This window comes from Sceloporus occidentalis, unplaced genomic scaffold (genome assembly GCF_023333645.1).
Source record: "Sceloporus occidentalis isolate IW3139 unplaced genomic scaffold, rSceOcc1.0.p SCAF_261, whole genome shotgun sequence".
NCBI classification, from domain to species: Eukaryota; Metazoa; Chordata; class Lepidosauria; order Squamata; family Phrynosomatidae; genus Sceloporus; species Sceloporus occidentalis.
The window spans coordinates 467,009-488,763 of record NW_028317241.1 but is presented as its reverse complement, the minus strand read 5'-3'; the positions used below and the strand labels follow the sequence as shown (position 1 = coordinate 488,763).

Sequence of the window (21,755 nt, the reverse complement as noted above, 5' to 3'; positions counted from 1 at the left end):
CCTTCTCTAGACACCATTAATACCCATACCTATATGAGTATTACCGTTATCATTCATAATGCACAAACCTTAGATAAATACACTTTCACTTAGAAGAAACACTTGACTACTGAAATAAAATTATCCTCCACCAATGCCAGGTTAAAACACTTGAACGTTACTCTATTTGGAAATATTTTATATTTTAGTACCCTTGAAATTGTTATTACACATCCTGTATGATAAACCCACCAAAATCAAGCCATTTATATGTTTACATATTTTCTAAGTGCCTTCTTGGAAGACCAAATATTCCTATATATATAAATTGTCTTTTTGGTTTTTAAAACACTGAATACACTATTCATTAAGAGCATTAAGAGCAAATGAGAAGGATAATTGGATAGGCATACAATACACAAGTTTGTTCTCGTAGTAGAGACATAAGAGGCTGTAAACTCACCCCAGAGCTGTGAATAAGTATTATCTTTGCCAGACATAACAGCAAACCATCTAATAACTGTGTGTAAAAACAACATCATCTCCCCATATGGTTCCCTTAACTTACTGATTAAGAGAATTGTTCCAGAGAAAGAAGGGAATTCTGCCATTTGCCATCTGCTTTGCCACATTTTTTGTTACTGGATCAGTTTTTGTAGAACAGGATAGTTTGAGTCACAATTATATCTAGCTAAACATATTTGATTTGTAAACAGCTTGTTAAATATCTTCTGTTACATATCTCCATTATTTTGTATTTTTATCACAAAGAAAAGCTGCTTAAAAATCCAAAATCATCTCCATATTGTCTTAGTTAATAGATTTTTTGATATCCAGAAACAAATGAAACTTTGCACGCCATAAAGGGATGGTTGATGTCTTTTGGCCTGAGGGGTAAGTGGCCTCAGGTCCCACTCCTCCAACACCTCCTGCAAATACCCCCAATGCCATGTGGCACTCACACTCTCTCAATTGCTCACTTGCCTTGTGCTCTATTCCATGGTGATACCCATCATGTTTTGTTTTTAGCTATTTCCCAAGGCAGTAAAGAAAAAAATGGATTTATTGTCTAAACCTCGAGTTATTTATGAACTTGGGTATTCATTGATAATGAGTCAAACACAAATCTGGAGTCTGCAATTTGACACAACAACAAAAAAAAAGTTATATGAGGAATGATTGAATGCTTTGCTTAAACTTGAAAACCAAAGTGATATAGTACGCTTTAGTGATTTTTTCTAACAGATGACGTGTCGAACCTTCTATATAATTGGTGTTCCACTTGAATTCCAAATGTTCCACACATGAAACAAATCAAGAAAATAAAAAAAGAACATATATAGTGTAGCAATTCTTGTGAGATAAGACCCATTAATATTGGTGGATTAAGCACTCACATTTTAGTTGGAGTGCCACAGACACTTCAATTTAATCTCTCGGGATTTTTTCCAGCCTCCAGGATATCTAGCAGGCTAAAAACTGAGATAATTTCATCAGCAAAAGATGTAGTAAATTAAAAATATAATAAACAGTCCTACATTTCGGTCTTGGATCTTCCATATTTACATAGGGTTAACTCTGATATAATAATAAAAACGATCAAAGTATGTCCAGATTTTTTAAATCTGAAAAGAAGAAATAAAAAAATATAAAAAAAGGTCCAAAATATCTCGCAATTTATGCGTGCAACACGTTTCGCTCACAACTGAGCTTCATCCAAGCTAGAACTTGGTAATGGATACTTCTTTACAAGTTTAAGATGAACTTGAGTTTAAGATGAGTTTGTTTGAAACCCCAATGAAGTTTTACAGGATGCTTGGAATCCTTCCCAGTCCACCTGCAGCACTAGATGTTCCACCACATAACATACAAAAGGTGTTTTCTTAAAACATCTGTTTATATACATACATACTGTTTACATACTGAAAATAAAGCAGCATTTGGCAAATCATTTAGCAAGATGGTCTCCAACAGCTACTACAGAATTTGTTGGATTTATGCTTTGAATCCTTTTAAAAGGATCCCTTTTTTAAGTGCTTATTTAGTCACCCAATATAAATCATCCTATTCTGGTCTTCCAAGAAGGAAGGAAGAAAATATGTAAACAAATAAGAAATGGTTTGATTTTAGTGGTTTTATCACATGGCTAGCATACAGGATGTGTACTGGGTGATCAATTATATATTTGTTTAGGTAGAATATGATATATGCAGGCTTAGTAGTTGGTCACCCGCTCAAAGTCCACGGACCCTGTAGTGAAGATGTCCCAGGCTGTCTGGACATCAGACACTTACCGAATAGAAATTGTTTTGCAAAATGGCACAATTGCATTATCTTATCTGTTACACAAATAAATATTATCAAATCTGGCATTTTATTCTATCCTGAAAGTTTACTATGAAAACAACACAAAGTTTTAAGAAGCCTTTCTGACTTTAATCGCTATTACCTACAAGTACCTGCTTTGGAGTTAAATGGCAATTAAGTGCTTCACATCAATTTAGGACTATTTCAACCTTTTACATAATTTAAGAATAAGGGATTGCACATACACCGGAGCTTGGAATAATTTGTCCAATGATTCTTACTGTTACAAAAATGTGTTAAATGCAGGAGAGTAAGTGTAACAGCACTTTTAACATATCATTTAAACTGGCTTTGGAAAAGCGATTGTGTTTAATTAAAACCATGTTTTCTGGAATGCCACCAGTGAATGACCTCTTTGTATACATTTGTTTGTTTGTTCTAAAAAAAATGCCCTTTTGTGGTTTAGTGGATTCTATAATGGAGAGGTTAATTGGACTTATGACTGCTTTTCCTATCTACTTAATTCGGCACATGGCAACAAAGCAGCCATAGGCTATTACTTTCTTGGCAGCTCGCTGACAATATTTTGATTTGTCATGTGTTTGGCTGCCATCCCAGAACCTGTAATAGGTCCTCTCTCTGCCCTGTAGGATCAGCTAAAAGTGCCATAGCAAAGTACGGAGATGCAGTGTCATCTGCAGTGAAACACGGCTAGCATGAGTGTGTGCGCCATCATAGAAGCCACCCATCATGCCACCCATTTTGACTGGATGTAGGGGTGGATAATATAAGGTCTTTAAAAAGTGCCTGGTAAGAAACCACATATATAAAGATAAGAAAGCTTAACTTTTTTTTTCAATAGGGTTTTATCTGTCTAAAATTATTACATTGTCCAGAATTATAGGAGCTTGATTCATTGATTAACTAGTGTTTACAGCAACAGAAGAAAGTGTGGTTAACGATTCAACTTACTATCTTAACTTACTGTCTAAACTTAAATGTCTTGTTAAAGCCCTTGGAACTAGTTGAAGCTGGCTGTTTCAGTCCCTCAGTTCCTAGGTTTGTTGCCGCATACCCCGGCGGGCAACTAAGCTATTTAGCTGAAGCTGAGGGACTGACGTTGAAGATACAGCAGCAGCAGAACGGAAATATCAGATTGTTCCATTTCAGGCAGCGTCCTCACGCTAGGCTCCTCCCATTTGTGTGATAACGCAACAGATGCTTTGATGGGAGGAGCTTAGCATGATGACGCTGGAAAGTAAAATCAACGACGCATGACTGCAGAGACGCCATTTAATGTGTTCAGTTGCAGTGTGCTCGCTCTGCCATGTGCCTCTAGGTTTGTTGTGCCTAACACTGCCTATTAGGCAAAAAAAAATAATAGCCTAAATTGAGATCTACACCAGTGACACCTATCGGGCCTGGGGACCCTGTTTCTTTGTTGGGGGGATAAAATGGGTGACATTTAAAGTGGGTGACTAGGAAGTGTTCATTTTGCAAGTTTCGGGTTTGGACATTCAAGTGAACATTAAACTAGCTTGCCCTTGCATATCCTTGTCTGAAACTCATAAATGTCACAGGCCCTCGTATGCCAGAACAGTGAGTCTGCAAGCTGGTTTGAGACTGTCAGCATGTGAGGGCATGTAGCCAGTAGCGTACCTAGCGGGGGTCGGTCCGCACCGGGTGCCGCTCATCAGGGGGGTGCCAACTTGCCGGCACCCCTCCAGACGGACAGTAATGTCCGCCGCTGGAGTAGCAGGCTCGCAAGGGAGCGGTATCTGAGGTTTTTAACAGACCCCTGGCTCCCTTGAGTGATTTTAAGCCGGTTCAAGGATCTCCCTCGATACCGCTCCCTTGTGATCCGCGCGGCAACAGCTGCTGTGCGCCGGGGTTTGTTGTCAGATCCCGGCGCACAACACTGAATAGGGCAATCATACTTCTATCATGCCAAGTCTGCGAGTACATCCTGGAATCTGGGTACGCCTGGGCATGATAGGAATGTGATTGCTGTTAACAATCATATATATATATATATATATATATATATTTAATTGTTTTGTCCTATTTTGGTGTGTTACTTACTTTAACCCCTTCGTGACAATTGCCGGTCCGGGCACGTCACTGAAAATCGTGACGATTATGACAATTGACGTGCCAGGACCGGCACGTCTTTAAACGGGTGAAAAAATCGATCCGTGATCGATTTTTTCACTCAAACGGTGTTGCTCTAATGCCTCGACATCGAGGCATTGAGCAACACCAAAAAAAACATTCCCACCCCCCCCCGATCGCTCCTAGGAGCAAAAAAAAAACATGTTTGAAAGACTGCACGTCTTTCAAACATGGCGGCGCCCGCCGCCGAAAAACGGGTTTAGGAAGCGATCGCGAGTCGCTTCCTTTGCTTAGCTGGTGTTGCTAAGATGCCTCAGTATCGAGGCATCTTTGCAACACCTGTATAGCAAAGGAAGTGACTCGCGATCGCTTCCTAAATGCTCAACTTACCTTCCCGGTGCCGGTGTCTTCGAAACACACGCAGTGTTTCAAGATGGCGGCGCCCATCAAGCTGGGGGGCGGAGCCTGCTGACATCATCGGGGGGGTGTTGCTGGATGTCATGGACATCCAGTGAATAACACCCCTAGTGGTCAGATCACTCATAAGAGTGATCATGATTTGATAAATCAAAGGCAATGTTTTCTAAACATTGCCTTTGATCAGTATTGGATCTGACCCCCTCCTTCACTTGCTTCTAGTGAGGGAGAGAGACAGATCGGTGTGTTCTGGTATTTCAGGTATTCCCTAATAAAAATATATATATATTGATCCAAAGGCTCTTATAAGAGCCACCCATATAATATTAACCCCTTCATTGCCATTGATCACTGCATAAACAGTGATCTTGCATAGTGGCAATTGTTTTTGGGTTTTTGTTTTTTTTTTACATGTTTTTTTACTTTTTTTAGTTTTTTTTACTTTTTTTTAGTTTTTTTTTTATTTTTTATTATAGCCATTAACCCTTTCCTTCCCCACTATTTTTGCTGCAATTCTTACCATGCAGCGGTATACGGCTGAGGAGGCGTATGCCTTTTTGGCCACAGATTCTGAGGCCACTGATACAGCGTCATATTTTGACGTTGGTCAGTTCACAGATACATCTAGTGATGTATCTGTGGCTGTTAGGACGCCTACCACACGTAGTCGTGGCAGTGCACCAGAGGCATGGGTAGCGCCTAATAGGTACAAGCCAGCTATCCCTCCTTTTTCTGGAATTCCTGGCATCAATATTGATGTTACAGGATTCACTCCACTGCAATTTGTGCAGGTTTTTTTGGGAGACGATGTCTTGGGAGACATTGTCACACAAACAAACATTTATGCCCAGCAGCACCGTGCTGCTAGCCCTAATTCTTTTTGGGCAAAACAGCCATGGACTCCCATTGACGTGCCAGAATTTCTTAAATTCTGGGCACTCACAATGTTAATGGGCATTATAAAAAAGCCCTCCATCCGCTCCTACTGGAGCACCAGCCCCATCTTTAGTACCCCCATTTTTGCCCAAACTATAACTAGGCAAAGGTATGAAATGATTCTTCGTTTCATGCATTTTAGCGACAACAGCCTGTGCCCCCCTAAGGAGGACCCCCAGTTTGATAGGCTGTACAAAATCCGCCCCCTGATTACCCATCTCGCTGCCAGGTTTCCAGAGGTTTATACACCTGGAAAGAATATCTGCGTGGATGAATCCCTAATGAAATATAAAGGAAGGTTGGGATTCAAGCAGTATATTCCTTCCAAGCGCTCCAGGTATGGAGTGAAGGTGTATAAGCTCTGCGAGAGCGAGACAGGATATACTCATGCCTTCCGGGTATACGAGGGTAAGGATAGCTACCTTGACCCTCCAGGTTGCCCAGATCATCTGGGCACCAGTGCCAAGATTGTTTGGGACCTAATATTCCCCCTTATGAACAAAGGCTACCACTTGTATGTAGATAACTTCTATACAAGCGTCCCTTTGTTCAAGCTGCTGTATTGTTTCGATACGGTAGCTTGCGGTTCTATAAAAAAGAACCGCTTGGGTTTCCCACAACGCCTGGTACGAACCCGGCTAGGAAAGGGGGAGACCTCAGCTCTACGCCAAGAGGAGCTTTTGGCATTGAAGTTCAAGGACAGAAAAGAGGTGTGCATGCTGAGCACCATCCACGATGAGAGAACCGTGGAGGTTTCTGTCCATGGCAGAGCTGGGGTCACTACAAAGCCAGTGTGCATCAGGGCCTATAACAAGCACATGGGTGGAGTTGATCTGTCAGATCAACTCCTACAGCCCTACCTCATTATGAGGAAGACAAAGGCCTGGTACAAGAAGGTTGCAATTTATCTAATGCAAATTGCAACCTATAACGCTTTTTTGCTGCACAAAAAAGCAGACACTGGGCTGAAGCTGTCTTTTTTGCAGTTTCAGCTCGAAGTAATTTCAGGTATCTTGTACCGTGATGCACCTGGTCCCCAAGTAGTGATGGGAACCAACAGAATTGGGGCTACCCATTTTATTTTTAAAATCCCCCCTACAGCAAAGAAGCAGAATCCCCAAAAGAGATGCAGGGTATGCTACAGCAGGGGGCAAAGAAAGGACACCACATTTTACTGTCCAGATTGCCCTGGAAAACCTGCACTCTGTGTCGGTGACTGCTTCAAGCTGTATCACACAGTTTCCCATTTTTAAATTTTTTTTTGTTCCTGCTCCATTTTTGTATTTTTTTTTAATTTTTTGTTACATTTACTGTTTTTTAGCTTTTATTTGCTCCACCATTTTTAAGCGTTTTTATTTGCACTGTCAAGTGAACCCTGTGTCCATTCCGTGGCATGAGGGACCACTTAAGGTGCTAGATCAAATCCCTTCTTGGAGATAGGCCAGGCTTTCTTGTAACCTGTCCCTACTGATAGTTGGGTACAAGCATTTTTCTTTACCCAGATGTAAAATTCCTACTGAATTTGAATTGCTCATGTTCCAAATGTGGCCCTTTTGCCCCCAAACAATCTGACAAACCCATGCATGTGGGGTATCAATGTACTCAGGAGATGTTGCTGGACACATATCTGGGTGTTGTGTGACAGCAACATATACCAGGAGCTGTAATTTCACACCTGAAGTACAAAGTATGTGAAAAAAACACCAAAAACAATTACTATCCCAAACTTTGACAAGGGTTGGTGGTAGGATTAGTGCATGGAAAGGGTTAAACTATCAGCATCTAAAATACCCTGGGGTGTCTAGTTTTCAAAAATATATGGTTTGGTGGGGTAAATTAAATTTGCTGGCTTCAAAGATGCCCCAAATACCACATAGAGACAGAATTACCAGATTCAGAGAAAAATGGTTTTGAATTAGCAAAACGCTACTTGTACTTATTGCCCCATAACGTGTAGAAGAAAGCAAAAAAACATAAAAACATTGGGTATTTCTAAACTCGGGACAAATAGTAGAATCTATTTAGCAGGTTTTTTCAGTAGTTTTTTATGATGAATAAAAGATTTTTCAAATAAAAGTGAGAAAATGTGTTTTTTTTTCAATTTTTCGTCATATTTTATTATTTTTATTATAGGAAATTACATCATATGAAAAAAATTTTGGTGTCTGAAGAAAGCCCTTCTTGTCCTGAAAAAACCAATATATAACTTGTGTGGGTTTAGTAAATGGGTTAAGAGAAAATTACAGCTAAACACAAACACCGCAGAAACGATAAAACAGCCATTGTCACGAAGGGTACAAAAAGTAAAATCAGCCTTTGTCACGAAGGGGTTAAATAAAAGTGTTAGATTTTTTTTATGGTGTGTGGGGGGGGTCGGTTTCGGCCAGGTAAATGCTGCATTTTCGGTTTCAGTTCAGAATTCGTTTCGGTGCATCCCTAAGCCAGACAATGAAGTGGTGGGCCTACACCACATCAATGTTTGGCTTAGTATATAGTGATAGGAGTTATGCTGCACTATTGTCAATGTCTGGCTCAATGTATAGTGATAAGTGTTATGCTGTACCACCGTCAATGTCTGCCTCAGTATATAATGATAACAGTAATGCTGTACCACCTTCAGTGTACCACCTTCTATATAATGGTAGAAGCTATGCAGTTTTAAAGTGTGTCTGTGGGGGGGGTGCCACATATAGGATCCGCCCCAGGTGCCAAATACTCTAGGTACGCCCCTGCATGTAGCTCATGTTGAGCCAACCCTTAACTGGACTGGTCACTTGACTTCTTGAACAGACCCAAAGAAAAAAAGAATTGTAAATAGTGCCATAAACGATTAATATATTTATGAATATATTTATGCAAAACCAAGCTTTCACTCAAACAATCTGGTTGATGTGCAACACATTGCAAGTATTTTAATGGCGAAGAATGATATTTTTCGGCTAAACCTTACTGTTGTCAAATAACAATATTAAAGAAGAGTATTAAATAAAATGCATGTCAAATAAAAAGAGGCAAAAGTATTCTTCAGAACATCAAAACAAAGATGAAATATTTACTATATGAACAGCATAACCTTCATGAGGCGACATCACATTGCATTGTTCCTCTATATTAGTATAAATGTAGCATTCAGGTTTTTGATAACCTTGTTGGTAACAAATGATGCATAACAAAAAATGTCCTATATATCTCTTTGCTTATGCCATTGGCTGTGTTTTCATATGTTCATTATATACACACAGATAGACAGCTGTTGGGTATACTAGAAACATAGAAACGGCACTAACATAGGTCTCCGAACTTGTCAGAACTTAACAATTTGATGCAATGATGGGGCATATTTGGCATTGGCCAATTTCACATCCTAATTTTGTACATGTGTTTATGATGAAGTAAGATGAGGCAATTCCCAAAGGCTTTGGAACTGGATGAAAGTTAAAATGCCAGTCAAAGGAGTCAACAAGGGAATAGTTCACTGTGCTCTTTTAATTGTATTTAACTAGACAATAGAATTAAAATGTTATTGATTGAAATACTGTTTTTATTTACATATGTATAATTATTTTTATGAGCGTGACACCAACTGATGTAATCAGGTCTTTCCAGTTGATGTTACAGTAAAGAAAAGGTACTGTCAGGATTCGGCTCCAGCCCTCCAAACTGCCAGGCGTGGTTGTCCCTTTAAGACATCTGCCTGCTTCTCCACAGCTTGCTGTTTGGCTTACTTGTGTGTCTGTATTTTATGTACCTTTGCCCTTTTTCCCTTATACATCTGAGGATCTCGGTTCCTCTCTTCCTATGTCCCGGTTGAGATATCCTATCCTTGCTTAAAGGAGAAGTGTCTGAGGATCTTGGGTCCTCACTCCATCCCCTCTGTTTCTTGCCTAGTTCCCTGTCCTTTGTGGCGTCCTGTACCATGTATGTAGCTGTACCAATGGCAGAGAAACTCCCTGCCGGCGACCAATAGAGTCGCTCGTACAACTCTTGGAGTTGGGAGGCCAATGGTCTCCCCAGGCCAAGTTCCGCGTCAGGAGTTAGAGGGCCGTGCAAGCGACTCTATTGGTCGCCTGCATGGGAGGAGGATGCATCGCACAGACCTTTAACTCCTGACAACGGAACTTGGCCTGGGCCCGCTCCAAGAATGAAAGGTCTGTATGAGTGACTCTATTGGTCGCCAGCAGATGGTTCGTCTGCCATCAACCAATGCCAGTGCACTTCATTGGTTGATGGCAGAGAAGGCCCCTGCCGGCGACCAATAGAGTTGCTCGTACGGACCTTTTATATTCCTGGCCGCCAAAGCTGCTGCGTAGTGCGTACCACGCTAACACCGTATTAACCCCTTCTACAAAAAAACAGCAAAAAAAGGAAGAAGAAAAAAACCAAACACGAATATTTGCCCGACCTGAACAAAGGAACGGGCGAATATTCTTGGAATACGAAGATTTTTTCCCCCACGAAGAGTTGGCTGGCCTAAGTCCTAGATGTTACTTCTTGATTGCACTCTATCCCCATAGGAATGTATATGTAAAGATTATATGCCACTTTCATGTGTCTTTTATATTTTCTTTAGTAAGAAACATATGCATATATGTGTGTAGATGTATACATGTAGCTTTTTTGTTGGCTAACAATATCATTTTTGTTTTTGATATCTATAGGGGAATGATTTTACCTTTTCGACAAAAACCAAGGGCCCGGTAATTTTTCCATATCTTAATATTTTATGAAGGGTACAGTTTGTCCACTTAATATAATTAGTACATATGGTCCAGCTGTGAAGCAATAGCGAAGGACTTCTAACTTATTATTAATTAGCTTCATTAAAATGCAAGTACGTGAACATTGCTAGGTAAACAATACCGTATGCCATGAAGTCATTACTTGACAGGAAGTGGTCTTACTAACAGACGTTCTACGGGATATTTTTAGGATTCTTTTTTAATTTTTTTTTTTAAACTCTGTAGGTACTGGTTAGCATTTGACTGACATCAAGGACAGAGACGAATAGCTAGGAGAGACTAGCTGTACAGCAAAGCAATTCTTTTCACATCATCTCAAAATATGCCTAGAGTAGGTCAAAGGTTGACAACAAAATGACAGGCCTTCCTCAGTTGCCGCGGTGTCACAGCGGGAGTATGTCAAGTAAAATTTCTCAAGCCCCTTTGCGAATTTTTACATGTCCACATTCTTTTCCATCTTTTAAATTGGGAAGAATTGGCAGCTTTATGATTAATGTCCAAGCTGATTATCCAAGTCTATTGTTTTGGTCGGTTGTTTAAAGCGAGTCAAGCATTATCATGAGATACCGATGTCTGGCAAAAAATAAATATGTACACACAAGAGCAGAATGCTATACGTTGATACATTTAATTCTGTCTAGGGAAAAGCAATGTCTAGGTAAAGTGAATTTATATTACCGAACGTTATACTCCAGGTCCAATGACGAGCAGAGTGGCAAAGTCTAGTGAAGGTTCAATTTATTGAGAATCCTTACAGGTCACCAAAGTATGGGTTTCACAGGGAAATGCATAATGCAGAACGGAACCTTAATTTACCATAGAGACAAGGGAAATGCCGGCTAATGCACTGCTGTTCCTTAGTCGGACTTCACAGTCACTCAGAGTTAGCACTTTAGTGACCTTTCCACATTGTAATTCTAGGGTTTTATTGGCTGAAATTCTGATTTTTGAGTTTAGAGTAGAGTTAGCTTACCACTGATCAGAATCTGAATCAGAAGGGGAAAAAAAGCATATCTTAAATGGGATGCAAACTAATAGAATTACAACGCTCGCCCTTGTATTTAAAGTTCTAATACAACATCATTATAAAGTCCAAATAACAATACTGTATTGCAAATCCACAGAGAGGTAATACTTTATATCAGTCATAGAAATCCAAGTAAAGCTAGCAAAAAAATGTGTGTATTCCAAAATCTATAATTTTTAAAATGCATTCACAGCTAGTTAATTTATGTCGATGTTAGTGGACTTCAAGCAATGATAAATCAGGAGTTTGGTTTTAACATTTAAGGTACAACTCAAGCTCATGCCTTTTCTAGTGAAACAGAAAGCAGAGCATTTGTTTTTTAGTGTCACTAAAAACTGAATTGGGCTGAGAATATTTGTTGTAATAATTACAGAGACAAATTACTCAGATTTGCAATACTCACCAACTCAATTTATTATCTGGACCAACAGAAACTTGCAAATCTCAACAGCAAGTTCTTGAAACCGGATATCCCCTAAAGCAGCACCAAATATACTAAGCTCTCACACCTCTCAGTGTAAATATATTATATTGTAATAAGTAATCGTAGCAATAAATCATAATATTCCCAATTATAATTCAGAATTAGCCTTCCCATATGGAATACTTGCCACAAAGACAGACTATACAAACTCTCATCCACTCTTTTCCTTGTAACTTTGTTCAATTTAATGTTAGTTTTTTGTTTTCTTTTTTTAAGGTTGTTAACAAACCTTGAATACATCAGCTAAGAGCCACTTGGCCCACCCTGTCACCCAATGATTTTCTACTGGTTGTATGTTATATGTTCCTCAGTTTTGCTTTATGTTCTAGAAAGCCTATAGCCTATCCTGTGTTTGCTTTAATTTCCTTACTGTATCAACTTAATACCAGTTCCAGCGGAAGATTTTTCCATTTTTTCCACCACCCTTTCAAAGTATGATACATGGATTTAAGACCTGCAATGCAAATCTACCCCTGCATAAAGACCATTGATCTTGAGGGTTTTATATAATTTCATTAGAATGCATGTGTTCATTACGGAAAGGGTCCTTAGGTCCGATGCCTCCCCCATATTTCCCAGGTGAGCTGGTGATGGTAAAGAAATATTGTTTATATTGTATTATTCATAATGATTCATGATATATAGATCGCCATCACATTCTGCAGTGCTGTACAGTGGGTAAATAGGACATAACTTGAACCTACAGACACAAAAGTTGAAGAGGACCCTGCTTGTTTTAAAGAGTCTCTCATCTGACTTCCATTTGTCCTACATCCCAGGGCTAAATGGAAATATACACCCAACAAATCCATTGTGTACAGATAATTAGATTTTTTTTATATAGTCTATTTATAATTAAAATATTATATTTTATTTAATTAATGATGAAGTGCTTTGTCCATACATTAAAAGGGTCTGACAAAACTGGAGCTGACCAATTAGGTAAAGAGAACCCGGCTCACAAGCTTACAATGATCTACATAAATCAAATCTTTGTGGAAGTATGAAAGTATATAAGGTTAAGTTTCAATTCTGCTGTATGTCCCAAGAACACTATCAGTACCCCAGAGAAGTTGGAACCGGCCTTATAGACCTTCACTGCTTCTCCTGTCTGCATTTGTTTTTCTCTTACTGGCTAGATTCCATGTGACTGCATTAAAGCCCAAGTGATTAAATGGCTTCAATAAGAACAAACAACCTTTTCAAGGAAATAAACAAAATGCATCCAGAAGTTAATAAAGTATCAATGTTATGCTAGTGAACAATATTCTCTATCCATTTAATCTATCAACAACTATTTAATCTTCGTTTATAACCCAAACGTAATATCACTGTACGGGTCCTAGCAAAGAAGAATCCAAAGAAATGTTTAATACCCTTTTCCTTACATCTGAAGAAGAGATATATGTGGTCTGTCTATCAAGTGTCTAATAAATAATAAGTGTAAGCAATCTTAATTCTGGCATTTCAGACTACCGGTCTCCCCATTAAGCTGTTGAACAGTCACGCTACTTTCATTTATTCTCTAATTATTGAATATGTCTGAAGTTGAGGCATAGTGTTTTTTATATTTTTATTGTACTCCTGTAATATTTGATTGCGCTTGATATACACACATAGCTTTTCCCCTGGATCTAAATACCTTGAGCTTTCTTAAAATGCTCTTGTGACCTTGCCCCTCCCTTCCCGTCGCACACTGACACATCTAGCCTAAAATTACGTCTTGCATCACCTCAGGAAACTCCTGGCTAATTTCATTATATTGGAGGGAAAAAATGTAAATGAAGCCAGACAGCTGGTGTTTTGCTTGTGGCGAGGAGAGTTAGGGGGACCTGAGGCCTACCTCATCAGTGGCTTGAATCCCCGCTTGCATAGACAGGCCCCGGTGGGAAGAGAGCGGAGGAGCTATGGAAGCAGCTGGAACAGATGGCAAAAATAGCACAAAAAGTAGCTAGATGTATTTTCATTATTCAGCGAAGACTATAGTGCTGTTTACCTGGGTAAGCAGATACTACTGTCTTGCGACAATGTATCCGTCTACCTAGGGACATGGAACTGTCTTTTTGCATAAATGATATTCCTTTACATATGTTTTATGAATGAGATGTACTGTATTGGGATGCAAGTACTAAATAGATATTAACCCAGTCGATGACCCAAAAATACCTCTGTGGTCCTCTAACTTTAGAGATTTTCTATAATGAAATCCCTTAAATTGGTATATCACATCCGCATATTTTGATTTTTTTTGTCAGATGCAATTAACGAAAAAAATAAACATTTGTGCTTCTAATTGTAGAACAATGGAGGTTATATATAAAAGTTATTCCAGTGCAAGGTTAGAATTGTGATCTTAAAATAGCAATCAATGGAATTCACCAATGTGTCTTATGGTGATAAGCCCATGTCACAGACTTTCACCAGAATCCTGTTGTATATATATACTGTATTTCCCCATGTATAAGACGCACCTTTTTTAGAAGAAAATGGGGTCTAAAAAGTGGGTGCGTCTTATACAGTGGTGGTAGATTTTTTTACTGGAAAGGGGACCGGAAAGGGGACCTGCTGCATACCTGTGTTGCTCAGCAGCGTCTCTTGATCCGTCGCGGCGACACAGGAACCCAGTGGAGTCACATGAATGTACATCGCATCACATGACTCCGCTCAGTTCCTGTTCGAGGAACGCAGAGGAAAACAGTCTGCAAGCTACACCAGAAGATCTGCACTTTTAAGGAACAATCTATACTGAAGTAATATCACCCTGAACAGTAGTTTTATCTCTCAGAGCTGAGATAAAAAAAAAAAAAAACACTGAAATAATCAATGCAAAACAATGTTTTTATTCCATTGTGTAAACAATAGCCCTTATGGTGATGACACTACATTTTATGTCTTTACGTTGGTCTATTAAAGGGTTCAATAACCTTAGGATCAGCTTTTTTAGAAAGTTCCCAGGTATGCTGATAAGCAACCTACAATCTTCCTAACCCCTTCCTTGCTACATGTTGTCTCCTATGTGATGGGGCTCATGTTTCTGAACACTTTTCATCCCTATTTATGTTTCTTACAATTGAAAGCCTGTTATAGAAAACATGCAGATATTTAAATTCAACACCAAGGAACTTTCCTGTAAAAATCCTGACTATGGCAAACATTGACCATATCAGCCTCTATATACCTTAAAATACACAAAGGAATATATATTACATAAAATAGAAAACATCAAGATGCTTGTACTATAATCAGAGATAATGTGGGATTGAAGTGTTTTCCAGTGAGAAGAGAATTATGCTAATTATTTTATAATAGGTTCCTGCTGACTTTGGAAACTAAAAATAAATTATTTAACAGCACTTAGATTATGAGTACTTATGCAGAGAGCCTCATTATTCCCTTAAATGCTTAAGAAGTTCCAAGTGCTAAAAAATAAAATTCTAGGTTTGTTTTCAGTTGCTCAATTACAAAACCATTAACAACAGAATTCTGTAAAACACAATGTATGTACAATAATGTTATTTTGTACCAAATTAGCGAGAAATTGTTGGCTTCTCAACACTGACATAGGCGTTGATTCCTGGTCAGGCAAGGGAAAGCCTCACTACTGCCTCTTACGCTTTTCTTTGAATTTTAGAGATTGTTTGCTGATGATTATTTTGGGTGATGTGGGTATGTGCAGAGATATGTTTAGCGATCTCAGCTGCCCACTCCACGTACTCCATCCATTAACAGAGCACCAGGATATGATGTCATATACATCATATGTAACAGGCTCAATGAGCAGCAGCACTTCATGGGGAAATCTGACCTCCCCCTTACTTGGCTTTGTGGCAGGGAACTCCTAGCCCTCCTGGACCTGGTGGCCTAAGCCAGCATCACTGGCATACATACATCACAGAATACATCGCTGGGTATGTGCAGTATAAATATGCTTGGGTCTGTCACATGGTCAACTAACTGACCAGACTCGCCGGCTAAGTTTCAGACAAGGGCATGCAAATTGAGTACAAATGTGGATGTCCATACTTGACACTTGCAAAACATCCCCCTTATTAATAAATATTCCTACCCACTTTCTACCCAGTTTCACTTGGAATCCACCCATTTTCTTCATTCTAATGATTAGCTACTTCTTGCTGCATGACTATTCCTGCCTTCCAAACCAAACTCCCATATGGAGCAGCAGTGAAGGAGTTTGGGGTCAGCTAACCTGGGAAGAATCATAGTATATGTTAAAAAATGTTAATTATTAGAAAAATGCATGACTGATATAATTGACAAAAATTTTAAAAAATATTGAATTTTTTATATTCTCTAGCACTCATCTAACAAAGCAACACATGAACATATTCTGAAGTATTATCCTTGAATTCATACAAGTCATTATTTCAAGAACCATTAAACTCTTTCATTTATCTTTATGTCTTCGTTAGTGAGGATGTCTTTTGTTGCATCATTGCATTAAATTATAGAGTGTTCAGAAATATATGAATATGATTAATGCGTCTTACATGTTCAAACTTTTCATCAATATTCATACTCCCCTAATGTGGATCTATGGTTCATACATGTCATATTCTTGACCTGACTTAGTAAGTTTTCTTAGTCTTTGTCTCATCATTGAGGAAGTTCTGTTTTGAGAGAAAAAAAAGCAGGGCTCCTGAAAAAGACAGAAGGTCCTTACCTAATCCTGCAGGAAAGAAGGTTTAGAACAATAGGCCAACTAGACCTTCCAAGACCCACAAATGAGTTGCAACACTTGCAGTACACCAGGCAGGTCATGCCCAGCAAGACGAGAGGTCAATACTGGAGAAGGACAGATGACTGAGTGATCTGGTTACTCTGCACAGCCATGTCGGCTGTAGGACAGGTACGGACTGATGAGGAAGCCGGACTAGGAGGTTAGTTCTAAGTGACCACCAAGGTTGTCTGAGAAAGCCTAAGGTCAAAAACCATAGTCAGAAATGTAATCCAAAAGCCAACAGCCAGCTGGATCATTCTATTTGCTGAACAGTGAGTGCATGGGTGCTGGCAGTGAATGGGTGTTTGCAGTAAGTTGCTTTATTAAGCTTAAACCTTTCCATTTCCTAAGAAAGATCCTGGATACAGGAAGGGTTATAGGCACAGGATCGGATCCATCCCTCTTCAAGGGGTCAATTCTATTTCTTCCTCCCTATCCCAAGAAGCAGGTGATGCCTCTAAGAGTATTTTCCCAGGAACGGAAATGGAGTAAGGGAGGCATTGAAAGAGCACCACGCCAACCATACAATATTTCTTTACCCAATTTTATATTATTTCTGTGTGTGTGAGGGGGGTTATATTTTCAAACTAAACTTTGCGAATTGCAGCAGAATATAGTCATTTAACCTGTATCTCCTTGCCTGAAATTCACAAAATGTAAAGTTGCATTTAGTCCCTAAGAAGTGGTATATTAGTGAATAGACATGTTGTTTAGGGTATGTTAACAAAACTACACAAAATAACCAGCGCACAGTGAACAGGCATCAATATTAATCTTTTTTTTGTTTAGGAAATGTTAGAACTGTTGGACTGAAATTCAGCTGAGTTGTTCCTTAACCGAGAACTTCTAAGAACTCCTAAGTGAATAGCCCTAAGCTTGCGTTAAATAAAATATAGGGTTCAACCTTAACAGCTGCCTGAATGTAGAACATGCAAATTCTGATCATGTGATATGTTTTACATTCAACTTTCAGATGCTGCATTTTTGTTACATATATAAATAGACAATGGTCAAAAGGACCTAGTCTGCCTGTTTGAATTCCATTGTAAGCTACTACTCCTTTTGTAAAGTAGAATTTTTGTTGTGCATTAATGGTCATCCTGCCACCTTCTAGCTTGAAATTATGTCCTCTAGTTCTGGCACTCTTTTTGTAAAAAAATATTTCTATCGTGTCTACCATTTTCTTCTACCCCTTCAGGGTGTACACACTGTTTTTCCTGGTAAGCCCACAAATCAATGAAGTTGCTCTTCTCCGACGTCTCTCTAAATTGTTATCGCATGTTTTTTGAAGCCATGATCTCATGCTTCTTGATACTGTCAGTCAAACAATACCTAGAGGTTAGCAGTTTGTATTGTGATGATAGAATTCAAATCAAAGCATATGTATTCCTAAAAAAGAGAGAGGAATTTTAACAGCATATCTAACTGAAGGTTTCCTGGCACAAGCCATACGGTTTCAGATTCATAACTACAGGAACTTAACTTCTAGAGACTGAAAGTCACGGACCATGTCAATAATATCATGCCCTCTGATCCCATTTGGAGAGGGGTCACCGTATCTTTCTGTTGGCTGGGACAAGGTCAATTGTATTAGAGTGACCATAGGGGTATGCATTGCAGTCAAAAGAGATGGTGACACTTATTTTTAAGCAGTTAAAGAGGTAAAAAAAAAACTTTTCCCTGCCACATAATATATCCTGACCTCAAACAAGAGGTCATGTTTAGTTGTATTTATGCTTAGACAGATATAAATACCCTCCATGGTGAGTCTTATTAGACTCACCCACAACTTCCACAGAGCCAGCAATGGAGCCTGGAGCTGACTGGTGGCAAGTAAACCACATGTCAGGAGATGTGTTTGGCTGATAAATAGCAGGAGGATGAAGAAAGGGGCAATTGCAGGAGGGGGATTCTCCAGAATCCCCTAAGAATATACAAGGAGGAGACCCTGTAAGTTTAAAGGGATAGGATAACTAGAGTGTTCATTTAAAGTGACCGGAACACAGATAGTTGCCCAAATATTGTGTCAACTCTAAAGAAATCTTTTTGTAGTGTTTTAAGATGCTAAAAATGAAAGATTTCCACCCACCTATGAGAAAATCCATGTTTCACTGGACATAAAAAAAAAAAAATTACAAAAGATTTTCAGAAGAGGCTGTAAAATTAGTAACCATGGAAGAGGTAGTAGACGGAAACAAAATCATTTATTTGCAAATATATTTAACCGGCACACAATGTGTTAAAGCCTTTACAAAATATATATATAGGCAGTATTTTTGCTGCCACTGTAGTGTCAGTATTTCATAGTATTAAGTCAAATATACATAGAGGGGGGTATTTATTGTTTTATGTTAAAATAAAAATTTGTTGGGAAGGAATCAAAATATCAAATATAGAATTCGTTTGATAGCCTTGAATACTAAAAAAATAAAATAAAAAGAAAAATGATGTACAAAAGATACGGTTCTCAAAATAAGCAAAAAGGTTGCAGGCAGACTTTAGGAATGTGTGGTTATTTGAAAACAGACAGAGGGAGACAATGGCTGTCGGGGAGGTCATTGTTCCTGTACTCACTGCTATTCCCAGCTGGAAGCAATGAGTCGGGATTAGGAAACTCAGGAGGTCCTTTACCGAATATAGTAGTTATGACATCCCAACTTTGCACATTTGAAAGTACAGACACAACACAGGACATACTTATAAAGCTCATTTGTAAAATACTGTATATCAAAATCTGGTTTTGGTCACAATCTGTTGATTATGAACTGTTTTTTGGTATGTACTATCCCTTTAAATTTTAAATGGTATGAAAATGCAGCACGTATAAAGATGCTTTGCCTGGTAACAATGTTCTAAAATACATTCCATTTGGGGATCTCATATTTTTATGCCAGTGATTTAATTGTGACATGACTGGGCTCCCAATCAGTTTTATTTCGTTTAATTGTATTTCATTTTAACTTTTTTGGAAGAGGAAGAAACTATTTTTCTCTCTCCTCCTCTTGATCTGTTTGTGCTGATCACACTGTGATCAACTTGCAGGGCACCATAGCCAATTGCAACAATTGTGATCAGCAAGCAGGGGGAGCAATGGAAGAGCCCAACAGGGTCTAGAAAGACCCTGCAGATGCTCTCCTGTCCTCAAGTGAACTTCCAGTGGATGTCAGCAGTGACACCTCCTGGAAAGGATATGCCCGATCGAGGGGTGAGTAACATTACACACGATCAGTCGGCAGGAAGCCAGAGATGTTTGGGTTTTTACTATAGTTACTATAATAACATTTAAGTGACAACTCTCTACACAGCTTAAATCTACTCAAATTCTTTATAGGAAACCTATCACATGATTTATCATACAAAACAATGTAAAAAATTACCCAATAAATTCCAAATCAAATTAAACTGAATATTATTTAAATAAGCCCACACTCCCTGGTTAGATACATACATTTAAAGATGACAATGGTTAACACAACCTAGTATGCCTGTTTGAAACACTTTTTATAGGTTAATGCCTATCTCAAGCTTTCCTAAATTGTTTTACTGTGCTTGTGCTAATTCTGCTGCAAGTATATTACAGGTATCTACTACACTTTCTGTAAAGTAGACTGTTCTCGCATTACCTGCCATTTTTCCACCTTCTAACTCAAAATCATGCCCTCAAGTTCTGGCACTCCTCTTTTTGTTTCTCTCTTGGACTTTCTACTATTTTCTTCTACTCTTTCAGGGTGTACATACTAGTTTTGCAAAGTTTTTTTTACCACCTATTTCTTAAAGCCAGGATCTCATGCTTTTTGAAAGACTACCCCTAAAATATAGGTGTAGCTATCAAATACATTAATCTGCATATGATGGCTGGAATGTATATTTAAAATGCAGAGATTTTTAACCCCTTAAAATGCATTGTTTTCAATGGGTTTAGGGACTGCCCATTGTCCTTAAGGGGTTAAGAGAAAAGGCATCTAAAAACCGTTTACATAAACTCTCAGTGCTGATACCACTTGTTATTGCCACTTTATTGCATATATTGCCAAAGCAACTTTGTTGCATTTTAACTTTCTTGCGCTCTTGGACATTGAAGTCACACCATGCGAATGAAAAGTCCCATTTATAGTTAAGTCCTTTGTTCCTATGCATAAAATAATATAATCGGCTGAGTTTCGGCATGTGTCCTTTCTATTAACAGATTTGCACACACTTAGTCCCCTTCTGGATTAACATCTCTTTTTATATATCTTAACTCTTTAATAACACTGCTGTTCCAGCAAACAGGAAATATAAAGTTTGCTGACCAGGATGCTCAATGAGTTTCACATCAGACAGAATGAAATCTTTCATTCCACGTTTGTTGAAAACAACTTAGGTCGTTTTTGGGGCATTCCGAATTATTTTATTCTGCAAAAATGGTAGTTTTCATTTAATTACATTTTGCCAGCGAATATCCTTTAAAATGTGAAAATGTAATGAAATAAAATCTGATACATAAATAAGAATCATGCATTCGCATTAGTGTGCGAGTGCCATGAGTGTCTCAATGGGTTAATCCATCAGGTTTTGCTTTGAAGTTGATACAACCAACCAGCCCTTTTTTAATGCATCAATCTTAATTAAATCAGAATAAACCGTCAGATATTAAATATAACAGATAATATAGTTCGAAATAAAGCTGCTGGTTAACTTTGTATATTGCGAAGCATTGCAAAAATTATCTTATTTGACCATGAACTTCAGATGATCTAGTTAATGTTACTGTCAAACATCCTGCAGTCTTTTTTGAAAAACAGTAGTTGTTCCCCGTGCCCTTTGGCCAAGTTCAGTGGGACTATAGCACTAGCAAGAGCCATCAAACCGTCTGACAGCTTGTCACCAGCGAGACTCCATTAATTTACACGCATTTTCCACTTTCTGGCATCTGCCATGATAACTCTCTTCTCTTCTAAGCAACTCCTGTTTGCATTTAACACTTGGGTTAATTTTCATCAGAGTTTAAATTTAGCCATCAGTTATTTCAGAGAG

General features: G+C 38.6%; 1 protein-coding gene and 1 non-coding gene across 2 annotated transcripts in view; both read left to right on the top strand.

The window, feature by feature from the left end:
* Positions 1-21,755, top strand: part of LOC149275864 (spermatogenesis-associated protein 17-like) — a 152,404-nt gene that overhangs the window by 78,132 nt on the left and 52,517 nt on the right. The window lies entirely within an intron of this gene.
* On the top strand, positions 7,108-7,237 carry LOC149275865 (small nucleolar RNA SNORA35). The gene has a single exon (XR_016279374.1). It is a non-coding gene; the product is annotated as a small nucleolar RNA SNORA35 (small nucleolar RNA).